Below are 19,324 nucleotides of genomic sequence, written 5' to 3'. Positions count from 1 at the left end.
ACAGTGGATAGGTAGCCTTTTACACCACTCAGGGACTACAAGGGCCATCTGATACCCTGTTGATTGCCCAGTCTTCCTTCCGAAGAGTGGCTGGTGGGTTTGAACTGCCAGCCTTCTGGTTAGCAGTCAAATGCCTTAGGCACTACGCCACCAGAGCGCCCAATTAAAAATATATGTTTATGATTTTTAAGATTCTGTGTTTAAGCACAGCATTCAATAGACTTGTTTGTCTTCTGTAAAATTCAGAATAGTATTAAAAATGTTGCTTGGATTAGAATGTCTATATTGGGCTGAAACGAGGAATGACAACTATTTCCAAGTATTTGACCTCAATGATAACTCTCCCTTTGTCTGGTAGTATCTGTCCCACTGAAGCTGAGTGAAGAGAAGAATTCATTTATTCAACAAATACTTACTGAACGCCTTCTGTGTACCAAGTGCCCTTCTGAGTGTTATGAATCTGGCAGTGAACAGAACAAAACAAAATCCTTGCTCTCATGGAGCCTTTTAAAAGCCCCCTAAATATTCTCAGCCAAGAAATAGGAGAAGGGAGGAGCAGAGAGCATAACTCACTGACCTGCTCCAGGAAAACCCCCTTCAAGGTGGCATTTAGATTGAGCTCCAGTAGAGAAGGAGAGTTGAAACCTGGTATGGAAAATAAGATAACACAATTTTATGGCCATATGCTCTAATTTAATCGCTGCCAACATTTTGATGTTTATCAAACAAGCAAAAAATCACCAGGTTGATATAACCTCACCTTGGAAAAGAAAGAATTATGTTTCAAGTATGCCGTTTTTTATACATGTTTCCAGGTACACATTAAAAGATACAAAGTGGGAAAAAATAAAGGTCCTTGGCTGCCTTAACTTCCATCTGCCCAAGTTTACCCTTCAACATCTCCTCCTTCTAGTTTTTCTTTATGGGTAAACAAGCAAATAAGAAGATGAATTCTTGTTTGTTCCCCTTCATAACGTTAAAAACAATAAACCAAACCAAACTCACTCCATCGAGTCGAATTCGACTCATAGCGACCCCTCCTTGGGTTTTCAAGGCAGTATCACTACGAAGTAGATTGCCCAAACTTCCTTCCGAGGAGTGGCTGGTGGGTCTGAACCGCCAGCCTTCTGGTTAGCAGTCAAATGCCTTAGGCACTATGCCACCAGAGCTCCTGTCGAAAACAATATGTTATACTTACTCCTCTGCATTGTATGTTTTTCTCCTAACAATATATATTCAGGAGAGTTTAACAAATCAGTTCCGGGAGAGCCTCTGCATTCTTTCTTCTTTAACAATTACAGAGTAATCCGTTGTATGGAAGTACCACAACTTAAATGTTGTCGTTGTTGCTGTGCACCGTTGAGTAGGACCCAACTCACAGCGACCCCTCCTTGGGTTTCCAAGGCAGTATCACTACGGAAGTAGATTGCCCAACCTTCCTTCTGAGGAGTGGCTGGTCGGTTTGAACCACCAGCCTTCTGGTTAGCAGTCAAGTGCCTTAGGCACTGTGCTACCAGAGCTCTACCAAATTGCTTCCCAGCGGGAGTTTTTCTTCTTCACACCCATACCAGAAACTTGTGAGAGTACCTATTATCAAAGTCTGGGTTTTTGTCAATCTGGTAGTTTAAATGATTTTACAGAGTAATTTTAATTTAGGAATGCCATTTATTCACAATTTTCAGCAGTTTTTTTTTCCCCCCAGAAGTCAAATTATAATACAGCTTATTTCAGAATCAAACAAGTAATATGGCATGCTAGGTTGAAGACGTTTTCATATCAGTTCTGTCACTAGAATCTCACTAATTTCCTTGGGGGGAAATTATGGTTCGTATTGTGCCCATTATTACAGGTGAATAAACTGAGTCATCTTAGAGTAGTTAAGTGAACTTCGCAATCAGGGTCACATACCCACCTCAGAAAAGGAACCATGACCGGAACTCAGCTCTTTTACTGTACTTGTTGCTGGATGAAGCTTTTAAAAAATGACTAATGAAAATCATCCTAGATCTTCTGTTGTGTAATTTAAGACAACGGCTGACTGTGTTTCAAATGCTACTTTTTAAATACTTTAAAAATACATGATGAAAATGCTTTCCAATCATATGGTGTCTAAGGCATTTACTTGACTGCTAACCAGAAGGTTAGCAGTTCAAACCCACCAGCCACTCCTCGGAAAGAAGATGGGGCAATCTACTTCCATAGTGATACTGCCTCAGAAACTCAAGAAGGGGTTGCTATGAGTCGGCTCTGACTCAACGGCACGTAACAACAACAACACTGTTAAGAACAAAATGTTTTTCCTGTGGTTTGATCCTGTATTACAGATATTTGAGGTAGTTTGGGGTGCAAAAAAGTTAAACTAACAGGTCTAAAACTGCCATCCTTAGAAAGGCTTGCTTGCAGGGTTGAACTTTGGCTGGTGTCTGAGAACTTAGATTTTGGAAGTGTTCCTACCATTCTCTGATAACAGTGGCTGACTGTGCCTGGTTGTGCAAACAATATGGCTTATGCTGAACACCTGCTTTCTTCCTCAGAGTCTGGAATTTGGGTACGTACCAGGCAGAGTGTGCTTATTCACCAGCCCGCAATATAAACCCTGGGCACTGAGTGTCTAGTGAGCTAGTAGACATTTCACATGTGTCACCACAAGACATTACTGTGGGAATTAATCACATCCTGTATGACTTCACAGAGACAGACTCTTGGAAACATGTGCACTGTTTCTTCCGAACTTTTCCCTGTGCACCTTTTGCCTGTGCGGATTTTGTATTCCTTCACTGTAATAAATCATAGCCATGAGCAGAACAGTATGCTGAGTCCTGTGAGTCCCCCTAATGAATCTGGGAGTGGTCCTGGATATGCCCAACACAGTCAACTTGCAAAGATTTTATAATAGTCTGTCTGTGGTATTAGTGGTGAACGATACAAATATTTTTAGCATGAAATTAATTGACTTTTGGTATTATGGTTTATAGTCTGTGCTCTGTCGTAAAATGTTTAATCCTTCTGCTTTCTGAACAGTGAGTTAGTATTCCCATCTAACAAATAGAGGCAGCAGGAAGCCTGTAGGGTATCAAATGGTTTTATACTTAGTGTTGAATCCATATGACTTGGTTTTTGATCCTCTCATTATTGTCTATATAAAGGCTTAAAAGCCTATTGCTTTAATACTCTGTAACTTGATTACTAGATTAATGGATTAATTCAAATTCCTTTGGATTCATAGCCACAGAATTTTAGTTAGTCTGATTTCTAAGTATGTTCTAATCCTGAAGCTTATCTGCAATAGTCCTGGCAATTTCACATTTGGGGGGCATTTTGGCCAATAGAGTATCTTTGGGGCCATTATTCAGTCAGCCACAGGTGTTATCCCGTTATTTGTCCTTGGTTTTTTTGGGTTTTTTTTTTTTTTTTTTTTTTTGTGATTTGGGTGAAGATTTACAGAGCAAATTCACTTTCCATACAGCAGTTCACATACACTTTGTCTCATGTCATTGACCACAGTTTACCACAATGCAACAGCTCCCTTCCCACTTCTTCCCCATAGGTTACCTCTTCCCTGTGTCCATCCCTCCATGGACTCCTGCCCCCTGAGCTGTCTCCCTGTGCATAAGCAGCCCTTCTTTCTCCCATGATTGTTCTCTCCAAGGAGTGTATCTACCTCAGGTAAATGTTCAACTCATATGCCTGTCTTTTGTTTGGCTAGAAACAATGGGTGTAGGTTCCAGACCTGAAGGGCAGCTAGAGGCCATAGTCTCAGTGGTTCCACCAGGCTCTATCAGACCAGCAAACCTGGTCACCCCCTGCTTTTATTTTTTTCTCCAAATGGTTTTGAGTTTTGTTCCACATTGTTCTCCCTCTCTATCAAGGATCTCCTACATAGATCCCCTTCCAAGTGGATGACAGTGGTCGCCAGCCACCATCTAGTTCTTCTGGTCTCATAGTCGTATAGGCTGCAGATCCAATGGTGTACCAGTCACTAGGACTAATTGTTTCCATGAATTTTGGTTTTCTTCATTCTTCTTTGCTCTGGACGAGGAGAGATCCATCGTTGCATCTAGATGGCAGCTTGCTAGCTTTTAAGACCCCAGTCCCTACTCACCAAAGTAGGAGGTGGAACAATGTTTTGTATAGTATGTTATGCCAATTGAGCTTGATGTCCCCTGCGACTATGGTCCCAAGCCCTCAGGTTCAACTACTCGGTCCCCCTGGGTAGCTGGCTGTGACCAAGCAGTGACCACAACCTTGCCCCTTGTCAGCTCTACTATACACCTGGGAATTCTGATCATTCTATTTGTCCTTGTCTTTCTGATGTAACTTAATTTTATGAAAGTGAATGACAGGAGCCAGTTTTTTCAAAAACTTAATCCTCTGTTAAGGAGCACTAATGGCACAGTGGTTAAGCACTTGGATGCTAGCCAAAAGGCTGGCAGTTCAAACCCACTTACCACTCCAAAAGGACAAAAGACCTGGCATTCTGCTCCCATAAAGATTAAAGCCCAGGAAACCCTATAGCGTAGTTCTGCTCTGTCTTGTAGGGTTCCTGTGAGTTGAAATTGACTTGACAGCACACAACAACAACAATCCTTCTTTGGAAAATGCCATCCTGCAGAACTGGGAGATAAAACTGGAATCTTCACCCCACCGTTGTTCCCTACCAAAATAAGACGGCTTTCTGTTTTGTTTTTTCTCTTCCCTTTAAAACTTTATGGTGTACACTGTAAGAATACATTCTGAGGGGATTTGGACTTGAAAACTTTTTAGCCAAGAAAGATTGTTTTTCCTCTTAAATATGCCTTTCAAAAAGAAAAATATTTTGGAGAAGATAAAGTTTTTGCATAAGCTTAAGATGGAAATCTTTGCTAAGTAAACGTATGTACCCCTTTTGTAGCTGGCAGAAACAATGTAAAACTTAGTATCCATTAGATGTTTAGTGGTACTTACTTGCCATGAGGAGCTCTGGCCATGTAGCAGTTAAAAGCATTCAGCTGCTAACCAAAATGTTGGCCATTTGAATCCACCAGCCACTTCACAGGAGAGAGATGAGGCAGTTTGTGTCGGTAAAGATTTACAGCCTTGGAAACCCTATGGGACAATTGTACTCTGCCCTAAAGGGTCATTTTGTGTCAGAATTGACTTGATGGCAGTGGGTTGGTTATTTTCCATGACTTGGAATTGATTTGATGTAAACCAACAACATGGATACTAGGAACCCCTGGTGACACAAACAGTTAAGTGCTCAGCTACTAACTGAAAGATGAGCAGTTCAGATCCACCCAGAGGATCCCAAAGCACCTCAGAAGAAAGACCTGGCAATCTACTTCCGAAAGATCACTGCGATTGGTAGTTGTACTCTGACATACAGTCGAGTCACCATGAATCAGAATTGACTCAGCAGCAACTTGTTTTGATTTTGTTTATTTGTATGTTCTATGGATTCTAGGCATATGGAACCCAATATTAGGATATTATTTAATGAGGGGAGAAAGAAGAAAATTTATCCTGTACTATTAAATAAATTTAAGATTCAAGACTTTCCCAGTAACATTAGAGGTAACATTTAGCCACATCCTTACAGCTTTCTTGTACCTATAGCAGGTATATCTGAAAAGAAAGACAAAAATAAACAGTATTTTGTGTGTGTGTGTGTGTGTGTGTAACATTTTTAAACCATTTTTCCTTCTTTGAATATTTAATGTAAATAAATAACTAAGAAAAATGATGGAGCCATAAAATGTTACAGGAAAAGCAATAACTGTTGGAGAATTTATAGAAAATGCAAGCTCAGAATGTCTTATTCTTGAGTGTCCAGGCACATGTACTAGCTTAAATTTGAAGACAAAGCTTAGTACAGCAACAAAATAAACACCTTGGGCCAGCTGTGCTGTCTGTATTCATAATGATGTTTGAGGGTGAACTCCTTCAATTCTGAAGTACTTCTGTCTACTGATATGGCCATCAATTCTTTCTTGTTACCTTAAAAAAAAAAAAAAAAAGGCTGTGTATATAAATGTAACCATTTTTCTGGCCTGGAATGTGGCCAGCTGAATGAGTCAACCCTGTGGTCCCCTTAAAACTTCTCTCCTGACTATGAGGTCAGAATTAGTGACTCATTATGGTTTAGTAGCATGCTATATTAACTGTGAATTCATGAGAGAACTAATTCTTAAGGGATGGCAACTAACATCCGTGATTAACATATAATTCCAATTTCCTTTTACAACTAAGAATCCTGTGATTACCTTTTGTATTAAAGTTTTTCTTCAGAACTCAATAGGGAAAGTAATACAGCCTCTATTTTCAGCTACAGGGGATCTGTTGATTCTGTGCATAACATAGTGCCCTTTGAATTTTCCTGACTGGAAAAGAAGAATTGAAGAAACCTCTACTGACAATGAGGTGGGAAGGGACAGTGGCAGGATTAAGCAGTAAGTCAACAGTCTAGTGTTGGGAGGAGTCCTTGCTGAATAAATATCTGCCTGCATCTCAGTGTACCTGTGCCTGAGTCACCTTCATCCTGCCAAACAGTAACAAGTTACTAGGCAACAGGGGTGATTCAGACACTCTAAACACCTCACTACAATGAAATGTCCATTTGTAATATTTCCAGGAAATGTCTCTCTTACAAGTCAGTGAAGGTGGGAGAGCTTCGAGTGGGGGGAGACCTAGCAGGATTATCATTCATACTGAGGACACCAGATGACCCCGAGCTGGTGGGTGTGCATTAGAAGGTGTGGCCAGTTAATATGTGGAAGGAAATAATCTCACAGGACAAACACAGACTGCTGCCTACATGGTAGCAGTAGGGAGGGAGGCTGAAGGGAGAAAAGGTGGAATGTCTCCCCAAAAGGGGAAGGAATCTCATTGCTGTTTGTTATTATGCCATAGAGTCAATTCCAACTCATATGTACAACAGAACGAAACACTGCCCAGTCCTGCACCATCCTCAGTGTTGTTGCCATACTTAAGCCCAGCATTGCAGCCACTGTGTCAATTCATCTCATTGAGGGTCTTCCCCTTTTTCACTGACCCTCTACTTTAACAAGCATGGTATCCCAGTCCAGGAACTGGTCCCTTCTGACAGCATAACCAAAGTATGACAGATGAAATCTGGCCATTCTTGCTTCTCAGGAGCATTCCAACTGTAATTCTTCCAACACTGATTTGTTCATTCGTCTAGCTGTCCATGATACATTTATTATTCTTTGCCAGCACCACAATTCAAATGTATCAGTTCTTCAGTCTTCCTTATTCATTGTCCAGCTTTCATATGCATATGAGGCTATTGAAAACACCATGTGTTGGGTCGGGCTCCCCTTAGTCCTCAAACTAACATCTTTGCTCTTTAACACTTCAAAAAGGTCTTTTGCAAGAGATTTGTCCAATGCAATAAGTCACTTGATTTCTTGACTGCTGCTTCCATGGGCATGATGCTGCTTCCATTGCTCTTCTTCTTGTTGTTGTTATTTGCCATCAAGTTGGACCCGACTCATAGCGACCCCTCCTTGGGTTTCCAAGGCAGTATCACTATGGAAGTAGATTGCCCCATCTTCCTTCTGAGGAGTGGCTGGTGGGTTTGAACCGCCAGCCTTCTGGTTAGCAGTCAAGTGCCTTAGGCACTATGCTACCAGAGCTCCTCCCATTGCTCTTAGGGGGGGAAGTATATATAAAAAAGCACATTTCTAGTTGTAAACATAGCCTAAGATCTCAGAAAATCATAATATAATGCAGTGTCTAAGAGTGTGGACTCCAGAGCTAGCCTGCCTGGTTTCAAATTCCACCTCTGCCACTTGCTGGATTTCTTTCTTTCTTTCTTTTTTTCTTTTTTTTTTTCCAAGCCCCATGTATTAGGAAGTTTCTCTAGTCTGACTGGTAGGAACAGGCACTATTCCTGGTCCTATATGAACTCTAAGCACTATCTCTCCTAATATTTTAGGGTGAATTTTTTTTCCGCCAGCCTTGGGTATCTTCATCAAACTCATGCCTCATCAGTATTCAGGTAAATATTCAAGTTGGACTCTATGGTTCTACTTGCTGGATTTCTAGGTTTCATTTCCTCATACCCCCAGTAGGGCAGATGATAGTACATATCCCATAAAATAGTTGTGCACGTTAATAGGACTGGCTTTTGGGAAATGCTAAGTTGTCCTTTACCCCAAAGACAATTCCTGAAAAGGTGAAGGAAGAAATTGTGAATGAAGGAAAACCTAAAGATAAGTGGGAACTTTTGAAACAATTTTCTTTTTTTTATATCACAGATTGATAAGTTGTGATTACATGATTTAAGAAAGTTCTCCAAGAGTTTTTCACATGATGTATTTTAAAAATTATGTTAAACAGCATCTACATCAAGATTATGCAGGGGGCAGGGCATACCATCAGGGAGAGGAGCTTGGGGCTTCTAAGTTATCTGTAATGTTCTTGTTCCAAAGCTGGACATACGGAGTTTTGCTTTCTTAGTTTTTATACTTTATGTTAAACCAAAAAAAAAAAAAAAAAACCAAACTCACTGTCATCAAGTTGGATCCGACTCATAGTGACCCCCTCCTTGGATTTCCGAGGCAGTATCTCTGTGGAAGTAGATTGTCCAGTCTTCCTTCCAAGGAGTAGCTGGTGGGTTTGAATCGCCAGCCTTCTGGTTAGCAGTCAAATGCCTTAGGCACTGCACTACCAGAGCTCCTACTTTATGTTATATCCTCATGTGTGTGTGTGTGTGTGTGTGTGTGTGTATGTATAAAATAAAAATGCACTTACAGCAAATGAACTACAGTAAATTGCATGAAATTTTTAGGCCATGTATCACATATAGAGGTACCAGGATGGCACACATAGTTTGTAGTCACCTACTAATCTAAAGATTGGCAGCTCAAATCTACCAAGTGTCACTGTGGAAGAAAGCCATGGTAATCTGCTTCGGTAAAGACTACAGCCAAGAAAACCCTATGGAGTAGTTCTGCTCTGTAACACATGGGGTCACCATTTGTCAAATGAATAAGGAAGACCAAAGAAGAATTGATGCTTTTGAGTTGTGGTGCTGGTGAAGAATGCTGAAAGTACCGTAGACTTCTAAAAGAACTAACAAATCTGTCCTGGAGGAAGTGCAGCTGAAATGCTCCTTGGAAGGGAGAGTGGCCAGACTTCGTCTCACCTACTTTGGTCATGTTGTCAGAAGGGACCATTCCCTGGAAAAGGATGTCATGCTTGGTAAGGTGGAAGGTCAACGAAAGAGGGGAAGGCCCTCCACAAGGTGATTAACATTGTGGCTGCTGCAATAGGCTCAAGCATAGCAAGGATCATGGAGCTGGCATGGGACCGAGCAGTGTTTCGTTCTGTTGTGCATGGGGTCACTATGAGTTGGAGACAACTTGACCGCACCTAACAACAACAGTGAGTCAGAATCTACTTGATGGCAATAGGTTTGGGATTTTTGTTTTATTTTTTTAAATCACATAGAGAAATCATAATTATGTAGACATATTACTAATTTATTTTTTAAAGAGAAAGGAACCTGAGAGTTTTATTACTCTGGTATCCTTGAGTATGTGGGCTGACACATTCTCTAACCGCCATTCTAGTACCTGCATGCCAAGCACTTGGCTAGTGGCATCAGCACTGATACAGATAAGATGTGGATTCTGCCTTTCTGCAGCTCGTAACCCAGTAAAGAGCCCTCATAAGCAGCATGTTGTGAGACCATGTGCTAGACAAGAAATGCGTAGGAGCATAGGTAAAAGGAGAAATCCAATGCCATTCAATCCCAGTCTGATCTTCTAAGAGTTCTAATTTTCCTTGAATTTATATTCTGAAAGGAAGCAGAGTAGCAGAGGGGATTGTGTTAGGAATATGTTGCTGCATGTTGCACTAATGGGATAGAAGTATCTGATACTATTCAGTAGCGATTAAACACTGCTATGAAAAAATTAAAAAACACAACAATGACCAGAATTACTTGTCAGATGGAGTCTGATGGGGCCCCTGAGACTATGGCTCTGGGATACACGTGGGCCTGAGATAGCACTCACTCCCAAGGATTGGCTCTCAGCCCAACAGTAGAAAGACTTACATGCAGAACACCCAACCCAGGGCGATGCACCCAGCTACTCTATGGAGATACACCCCTTGGAACAATGAGCCATGGGGCAACAGAGGGGCAGCATTCACATGTAGGGAAGCTGGACAGACAGGAGTGTAAAACTAAGAAGGGCACAGGGATGGAGAGTCACAGGGAAGGGAGAGAAGAAGAGTGGGTTAGGGTTGGGGATGGTAATCAGGGAGTGAAACCAAATGTACATGATCTGTTGGATGTAAAACAAACTCTGCTCTGTAAATTTGCACCTAAAGCATAATAAAATTAAAAAGGTGAAAAAAAAAGGAGACATTAATATTCTATCAATTTACAGCTATTTTAGCCACCACCCATACATTCTTAAATACATGGAATTTTGAACATTTGAAAAACACTGCTGTGAAAGAATTATGAAATTAGAGGATTTCTAAAGGGAATAAAGGAAATCTAGCCTTCCATTTTCCTGAGTTATTTCTCTGTAGAGAGGAAGTGGAGCAGATTGACAGGTGGTTGTTTTCCAAGAGTGGTATGGTGTAAAGTAAAGAGAAAGAATAGGGGATTGGCTCTCAGGGGTATCTCAAATGCTAGCCAAAATAGTTAATTTAAGAATATTTAGAAACGATGGCCAGTGGTATATAAGTACATAGCATCATTTTATTTAATAATTAAAAAGATGGCTTTTTTTGTCACCAAAATAATAGCCTGGTGACTGACTTAAGGTTAACTTTTGGATCTCTATAGGAAATAAGGGAAAGATATCATGTTAATTGTAAAATTCTCTGACTTTCCTTCAAGTTAAGTACATAGAGTTTCGTTGAATTTAGCATTGTAGAGATCCTGTTTTAGATGCTGCTTTATACCTCAAATAACTTTCTGTGTCTATTGTTGATTTTGGGGAAATACTTTTAAGCTTGATTAATTTTACACAAAACAGTTTTCCATTTTATTACTATGTACGAGAATTTAGATTCTTCATCTTTTACCAGGAAATCTTTATGTTACTTGACAGAAAATTGTACTGTCCATTATTCATAGACTAATACTGAACAAACTTTTTTCTCATTTTATTACCAGAGAGATCTAATCTTATTTGGTAAAGTAAATTGTCTGCCTTTAAACATTAACGCTTTAATTCTTTAAGTTAAAATATGCAATTTCAGATTACTTGGGATAATTTTATTTTCAATTATAAGTATTTTAGAAAAGGCTTTTTTAAAACAACTTTATATTAATTGGTAAGGGGCGCTGGTGGCGTAGTGGATAAGGCATCTGGTTGCTAACCAGAAGGTCAGCAGTTCAAACCCACTAGTTGCTCTGTGGAAGGAAGATGGGGTGATTCACTTCCATAAAGATATACAGCCTTGGAAAGCCAATGGGTGTCGCTATGAGTTGGAATTGACTCAATGGCAGTGAATTAGGTTCTTGGTTTTTTAATATTAATTCGTATTAGATTATTTCCTAATTTTGAATCTGCATCTGTATAATAAAGCATCATTCTTTATTCTTTTATCTTCTTTCAAGTTGGCCTTTTAGCTTACCTGGTAACTTTCTATCATTTTACCTTGCTTCTAATTAACCACCTCTTGTTCTAGAGGAGATGACTTTTCACTTTCAACCTTATGAAATTTTTTCTGTAACTTTAATGCCTTGTTTCTTCTCTAATGAACCTGATATCAGGAGACATAAGACTCTGTTCACTGAGATCTTATTTAATCGGTTTCAATACTGGTGGGATAAGGAGTAGGACTAGGACTAAAAAAATAGTCTCTTTCCTACTGTATCCAGGGGCTAAGTAGTTGAATTGAACCTAATGGATAATCCTTCCATGAATTTTATTTCCCCTCTCATGTGACCTGTTCTGACCATGTGATTATCATGAGAAATAAAAATAAAATAAACATGTAATATGCCAAAGGCCAATCATGTAAAATAGTCCCTTATTTGAGAACATAAGGGAAGCAAGGTAGAAGAAACTGAGGAGCACGAAGATTTCTTTAATGCTCTTCAACTGGCACAGCCATGCTTAGAACCTGTTTCTTAGGATTCTAAGATGTTACCAACCTGGTTAGACTTGAATTTAGTTTGCTTCTGAGATTACCAAGGGCATGTTGTAGGGACCATGTTCATTGAATGAACTTTTGTTTATTAGTAAACCCATTAAAAAAAAAAAACCAAACTCACTGCCATTGAGTCAGATCCAACTCATAGCGTCCCCTCCTTGGGTTTCTGAGGCAGTATCACTACGAAAGTAGATTGCCTCATCTTCCTTCCGAGGAGTAGCTGGTGGGTTTGAACTGCCAGCCTTCTGGTTAGCAGTCAAATGCCTTAGGCACTACACTGCTAGAGTTCCTAATGGATGCATATGAACTTGTAATCCATAAATTATTTACATCAAGGTAAATTTTAAAATATAGAGAAATTTTAAATCTTTGGGGAATATTGATTTCTCACATCATAGGACCAATCTCATGGTAGTGTTCTGAGAGAAAATACTTAGAGCATCTGAAAATTAGTACTCTCTTTATCAGTCAATTACCTTACTCTTCTTTTCTTTCTGTTAGAGTAGGATTTTTATTTGTCATCTTTAACCACCTTTGGTGAGATCACTAATATGTGTCTTTCCTATCTTTTTTATGGAATGATAAATTTTCATTTGCTTTTAATATGGTACAGAGTCTTAGAAATCTGTGAAATAATCAGATTGTAATTATATGAGAAAACTGAAATCCTAGAGAGCTAAATTATCTACTCAGAATTAGTCATGTCTTATTTTTGGCCAGTTTGAGATTTCTGATCTCTTCACTTCTGATTGAGGGCCTTGCCATGACACCATTGGTTTTCAAACATTTTTATCCATGGAATCCAAGTTTCAGATGAGATTTTTAGGTAACATATCCAAAATAAATGAAAAGCAGAGGTTCTCAAGTTGAAGCAAGATGGCGGCTGGGAGACTTGACCCTGTGGCCTCCCTGAGATACTGTAGTGTAACATACTTCTTTCTTCCCAGCATAGTCCACAATATGGATAAAGCATGTGGCCCTTCACACAACAAACTAAATATGGTCCAGTTCTACTTTATTGAGCAGTTCTGTCTCCTATATCTGAAAAAGGAGCTCTGGTATCGTAGTGCCTAAGGCACTTGACTGCTAACCAGTTCCAACTCATGGCAACTCCATTTGTGCAGAGTAGAATTCCAGCATAGGGTTTTCAAAGCTGTGAATTTTCAGAAGCAGATTGCCAGACCTGGCTTCTGAGGTGCCTCTGAATGGATTCAAACTGACAACCTTTCAGCCAGTGGTCAAGCACTTAACCATTTGCACCACCCAGGGACTCCTGCAGGAGCTCTGGTGGCGTAGTACCTCAGGCACTTGACTGCTAACCAGAAGGCCAGTGGTTCAAATTCACCAGCCACTCCTCGGAAGGAAGATTGGGCAATCTAATTCGGTAGTGATACCACTCAGAAACCCAAGGAGGGGTTGCTATGAGTCGATACGACTCTGCAGCAGTGGGTTTTTGGGACTCCTGCAGATGATACTACAGGGAATATTTTAGAAGTAGGGAAAAAAAAATACTTCTCGTTTTCTAACCTGCTGTATTTTTTTTATGGAACAATAGATTTCTTTCAAATTTTTTTAAATAAAGAATTTTGATAGCATATGTATTATAAGAAAAAATTTCAAGTCATTAGGTATAGTTGAGTGCTTTTATTTATGTACAATCATCAATGGAAATTAGATTTAATGGAAATGAGATTAAATATGGAATTATACCATTTAGCTTCCTGATGCTAACTGAACATTAAATTTGTAGTAGCATTTCCTGACTACCTCTTGGCTTTATGTTCAGGTTTAGAGACAGCACTTTTAATTGCTCTGTGTTTCTCTAAACCTGCTTTATCCTGTAGAAAACAGTTCTGATCATAGTTCACTCCCAAGGACACACCTAAATTGAATAGGATAACTACTTCATTGATTTTCTATTCCTACTAATATATGGGGGAGCTCTGGTAGCATAGTGGCTAAAGCACTTGACTGCTAACCAGAAGGCTGGCGGTTCAAACCCACCAGCCACTCCTTGGAAGGAAGGTTGGGCAATCCTACTTCCGTAGTGATACTGCCTCGGAAACCCAAGGAGGGGTCGCTATGAGTCGGAGCCAATTCGACGGCACATAACAACAACAACAACAACTAATATATGGAGCTTGGCAGTTTTAAAGGCTGTATGTTAAAAAAAAAAAGCTATTCCTCTTTAAAGGAGCTCTGGTGGCATAGTGCCTAAGGCATTTGACTGCTAACTAGAAGGTTGGCAGTCCAAACCCACCAGCCACTCCACAGAAGGAAAACTGGGCAATCTAGTTCCATAGAGATTTACAGCTTCAGAAACCCAAAGTGGGTCACTATGAGTTGGAATCGACTCGATGGCAGTGAGTTGTCTTTATGTTTTTTTTTTTTCCTTTATTTCACTTTTAAAAAAAAAAAAAAAAAAAAATTGTTTTTTTTTTTTTTTAATTTTCATCTGTATACTCTAGGCTTTTTTCATTTTTGTTTAAGCTACATATAACTAATCTTTTTTTGTGTTTGTCATTTGAATTTTCTTTTTCACTTTTACTTCTGTTTGGCATGGGCTTATTAAACTTCAAATGTTAGTTCATGCTGTTCTTTAATTTATAAAAGTTATTTGATTTATTGCTTGTTGGTCTTTTTTAAGTGACTTTTAGTTGAAAAGAGAAAAAATTTACAAAAAAATAAAAATTACTTAATCAAAAATCCCTTGAAAATAGGAAGCAACTTTCTCTTCTGGTTCTTAGCACTTGGAGCTGAATTCCTTACTGAATGGGAGGACAAATAATTCTATCTTCTGAGTTGGCTGTCTGTTTATCTGCTTTTCCTTCTATATTTTCAGTAATGATTTGTTCATTTGCTACATATTTAACCAGCAAATGCTGCTTGAGTTTGGGTACTATATTTCATTAAATTCAGAGTACATTTAAAAATACGTTTGCTATGCATACAGTTTCTACCCCACTTATTTAAGATAAAATAGTAAAATTTCCTCATTGACAGTCAAATTGAATTCTGAATTCTCATTAGAATTCTAGATAGTTTCAACTTTACTGCCCCCATATATTTGTCCTCTTACTGAAGATAATTCAGAAACGTTTGCAGCAGTATATTGATAGAGAACTTCCAGAGGTTCAAGCTGGATTCAGAAGAGGACGTGGAACAAGGGATATCATAGCTGTTGTCAGATGGATCTTGGCTCAAGGCAGGGAATACCAGAAAGATGTTTACTTGTGTTTTATTGACTATGCAAAGGCATTTGAGTGTGTGGATCATGACAAATTATGGACAACATTGAGAAGAATGGAAATCCCCGAGCACTTGATTGTACTCATGAGGAATCTATACCTTGACCAGGAGGCTGTCGTTCGAACAGAACAAGGGGACACTACATGGTTTAAAATCAAGAAGGGAGTGCGTCAGGGTTGTATTCTTTCTCCACACTTATTCAATCTATATGCTGAGCAAATAATCCGAGAAGCTGGACTATATGAAGAAAAACGTGGTATCAGGATTGGAGGAAGAATCATTAACAACCTGAGATATGCAGATGATACAACTTTGCTTGCTGAAAGTGAGGATGACTTCAGGCACCTACTGATGAAGGTTGAAGAATACAGTCTGCAGTATGGATTACATCTCAACATAAAGAAAACAAAAATCCTCACAACTGGACCAATGAGCAGCATCACAATAAATGGAGAGAAGATTGAGGTTGTCAAGGAATTCACGTTGCTTGGTTCTACAATCGATGCCAATGGAAGCAGCAGTCAGGACATTAGACGACGTGTAGCATTGGGGAAGTCAACTGCGAAGGAACTGTTTCAAGTGCTGAGGAGCAAGGATATCTCCTTGAGGACTAAGGTGCGCCTGACACAAGCCATGATATTTCCAATCGCCTGGCATGCATGTGAGAGCTGGACAATGAATAGGGAAGACCGAAGAAGAGTTGATGCTTTTGAGTTGTGGTGCTGGCGAAGAATGCTGAAAGTACCATGGACTGCTAAAAGAACTAACAGATCTGTCCTGGAGGAAGTGCAGCCAGAATGCTCCTTGGAAGCAAGAATGGCCAGACTTCGTCTCACCTATTTTGGTCATGTTGTAAGAAGGGACCATTCCCTGGAGAAGGATGTCATGCTTGGTAGGGTGGAGGGTCGACGAAAGAGGGGGAGGCCTTCAGGGAGATGGATTGATACAGAGGCTGCGATGATGGGCTCGAGTATAGCATGGATTGTGGGGCTGGCACGGGATCGGGCAGTGTTTCGTTCTGCTGTGCGTGGGGTCACTATGAGTCGGAAACGACTCGACGGCACTTAACAACAACAACAATATATTTGTCCTGTTCTTCCTGCATTTGGAATATTGTATTTTTAACCTTTCTTAAAAGCCTCATGAGGGTTAAATATTTCTTAGGAAACCTCAATGGGGGAATCAATTAAGTAAAAGTCCATTATGGCCAGTATAATTAGAATATTATCAATATTATACACACACACAATTTTAATCTATTAGTCATGGAAGAGAAAGCAAAATCTATAATTGAGTAAGGATGAGAATATTTTCAGTAGAGTCTCTTTTTAGTTTTTAAAAGTTATATTTGTACAGAAATCTAGAAGCTATTTACTGTTTACTGTTTCAGCAGGTTGAACATAGGTATTCATGATGTTCTTTTGGCTTAATAATGCATTGATTTTTTTTTTTTTAATGAGTCTTCATTTAAAATTTTTCAATTGAATGTTACACGTTAAGCCTGGCATCCCGAGTACAAATAGCCCTCCCTTCACTTTTTGCCCCAATCTTGCTTTATTTTCTTTCATAGCATTTTTTAAATCTTTATTATTATTATTTTATTTTATTGTCTAATGTTTGCAGAATATAAGCTCCATGAAGGAAGAGAGTTATTGGTGCAAATGGTTAACTGAAAGGTTGAAGGTTTGAGTCTACCCAAGGCACTTTGGAAGAGAGGGAGAGCAATCTACTTCTGAAAACCTGACCATTGAAAACGCTGTGGAGCACAGTTCTGCTTTGACACACATGGGGTTGCCTTGATTCAGAGTTAACTGCATGCAGCTGATTTGTTTGTTGTTTTGTTTATTTGTTTTTGTATCTCCAGAACTGTATCTAGTTCATAATAAATATTTACTAAGTATTGCTGAATGAAAAATTATCTTTGTTCTTTTATGTGGTAAAATCAAAACATGCTTGTTTATCTTTTCAATACAAAAAGGTAAAAAGTAAAGTTCTATGCAATCTCACCTTTCCAGTAACTATATCATTTATTTATAAATAATTTTTCCTCACAGTAAAAAAAAAATGTTATACTTACCATTTTGCAACTTACTTACTTCAACTAACATAATACAATGATATTTTATGTTGTTGTTGTTATGTGCTGTCGAGTCGGACCCGACTCATAGTGACCCCTCCTTGGGCTTCCGAGGAAGTGTCACTATGGAAGTAGATTGCCCAACCTTCCTTCCGAGGAGTGGCTGGTGGGTTTGAACCGCCAGCCTTCTGGTTAGCAGTCAAGTGCCTTAGGCACTACGCTACCAGAGCTCCCATGGTATTTTATAGTACACATAAAACATATTCATAATGTTACTAATCTCCTCTTGATGGACATTGAGATTCTGGTTGTTTTACAGTCTTACAAGTGCAGAAGCACGGATCTGCAATTTCAGATTCCAAACTTCTAAAAATAAAAGCCTGCCCTTCTTTCTTTCTTCCCTTCCTCCCTCCCTCCCTCCCTTCTTTCCTTCCATTGATGTTACACTCCTCCTTGAATAGACTGAAAGCTCTTTATAGCATTTATCCATCCAATTTAGTGTGACTATAAGGCAGGAAGGGACAGGAGGGAAGGATGAATGGAAACAGGGAACCCAAGGAAGAAGGAGGACTAGTGCTGTTATATTGAGAGAATGGCAACCAATGTCATAAAACAAAACATATGTAAATTGTTGGATGGAAAACTAATTTGCTCTGTAAATTTTAACCCAAACTGTAATAATAAAAAAGTATATCTGTATATATGTGTGTGTGTGTGTGTATAGTAATTATAGAAATATGGTTTGGTGTTTTAAACTGTAAGTTTAATCTGTTTCATATGCTTTAGTGTCCTACTGTAGACAATTTAGATTATTTTACTATCTCACTCTTACAACACTTACTTTTGGGTAATGTTTTTTCTGTTACTTGATACTTGTCCCAAAAGAAATTCTCAGCAGTAAAGTTACTATGCCTACAGGTTATAAGCATTTTTAAAGCTTATCTTAGGTTTAACAAGGAAGAGAGATTTTCAAAAAATTGTACCAATATATGATCCTACCAGCAATTCATTGCATTTTTTATGCTTCTTTTCAGTTAAAGCCTAAATTGCAGTTTAATGGGTTTGTTTCACAAGTAACTTTCCAGTGTTCTTAGCCATGAATTGCTAAGAAGGCCAGAAGTTTGTGTGTTTAATTAGCCAGTGAGACATTCTTTAGGAAGTTCTTGTTACCAAGTTATTACATTTGACAGAGGAGGTGTATATTTATTTATTTACTTATTTGTTTGTTGTTGTTAGTTGCCATCAAGTTGGCTCAGACTCATGGCGATTTCATGTATAACAGAACAAATTATACATTTAGCATTGCCTGGTCACCTGCCATCCTCACAATCACTGATGTGTTTGAACCCATGATGCACCTATCGTGTCACTCCAACTCATTGAAGGTTTCCCTCATTTTCGCTGATCTACTTTTTTATCAAATATGATGGCCTTCTCTAGCGATTGATCTTTCCTGATGACATGTGCAAAGTAAATGAGTGGAAATCTCACCATCCTCATTTCTAAGGAGTATTCTAGTATCACTTCCTCTAGGACTGATTTCTTGGTTCTTCTGGCAATCCATTTGTTTACTTACATATAATAGCTAACAGTTCCTGCTAAACAGAGTATTTGACTTTTCCATGTGCTAAATTAATTTTGATTGGTGGCTGTGTTTGCTATTGCTTCAGTAGCACTGTTTCAGTATAGCTTGTCCCCAGACTTAATATTATGTTGCTGTGTCCAGCACCCACCACCAATCTCTATTCCAGTTTGGTTTTCCATCCAACTGTTCAGGGCTCTCATTCTTTTGCTACTAGGCTGGATGTTCACTCCAGTCCCTCTCTGCATACCTAAGCTGTAAGCCACATTTTTTTTTTTTTTTTTGTAGTT

This window comes from Orycteropus afer, unplaced genomic scaffold (genome assembly GCF_000298275.1).
Source record: "Orycteropus afer afer isolate SDZICR_OR568_19922 unplaced genomic scaffold, OryAfe1.0 scaffold00071, whole genome shotgun sequence".
NCBI lineage: Eukaryota > Metazoa > Chordata > Mammalia > Tubulidentata > Orycteropodidae > Orycteropus > Orycteropus afer.
The sequence above is the reverse complement of the archived record's forward strand: the minus strand, read 5'-3'. Positions refer to the sequence as shown.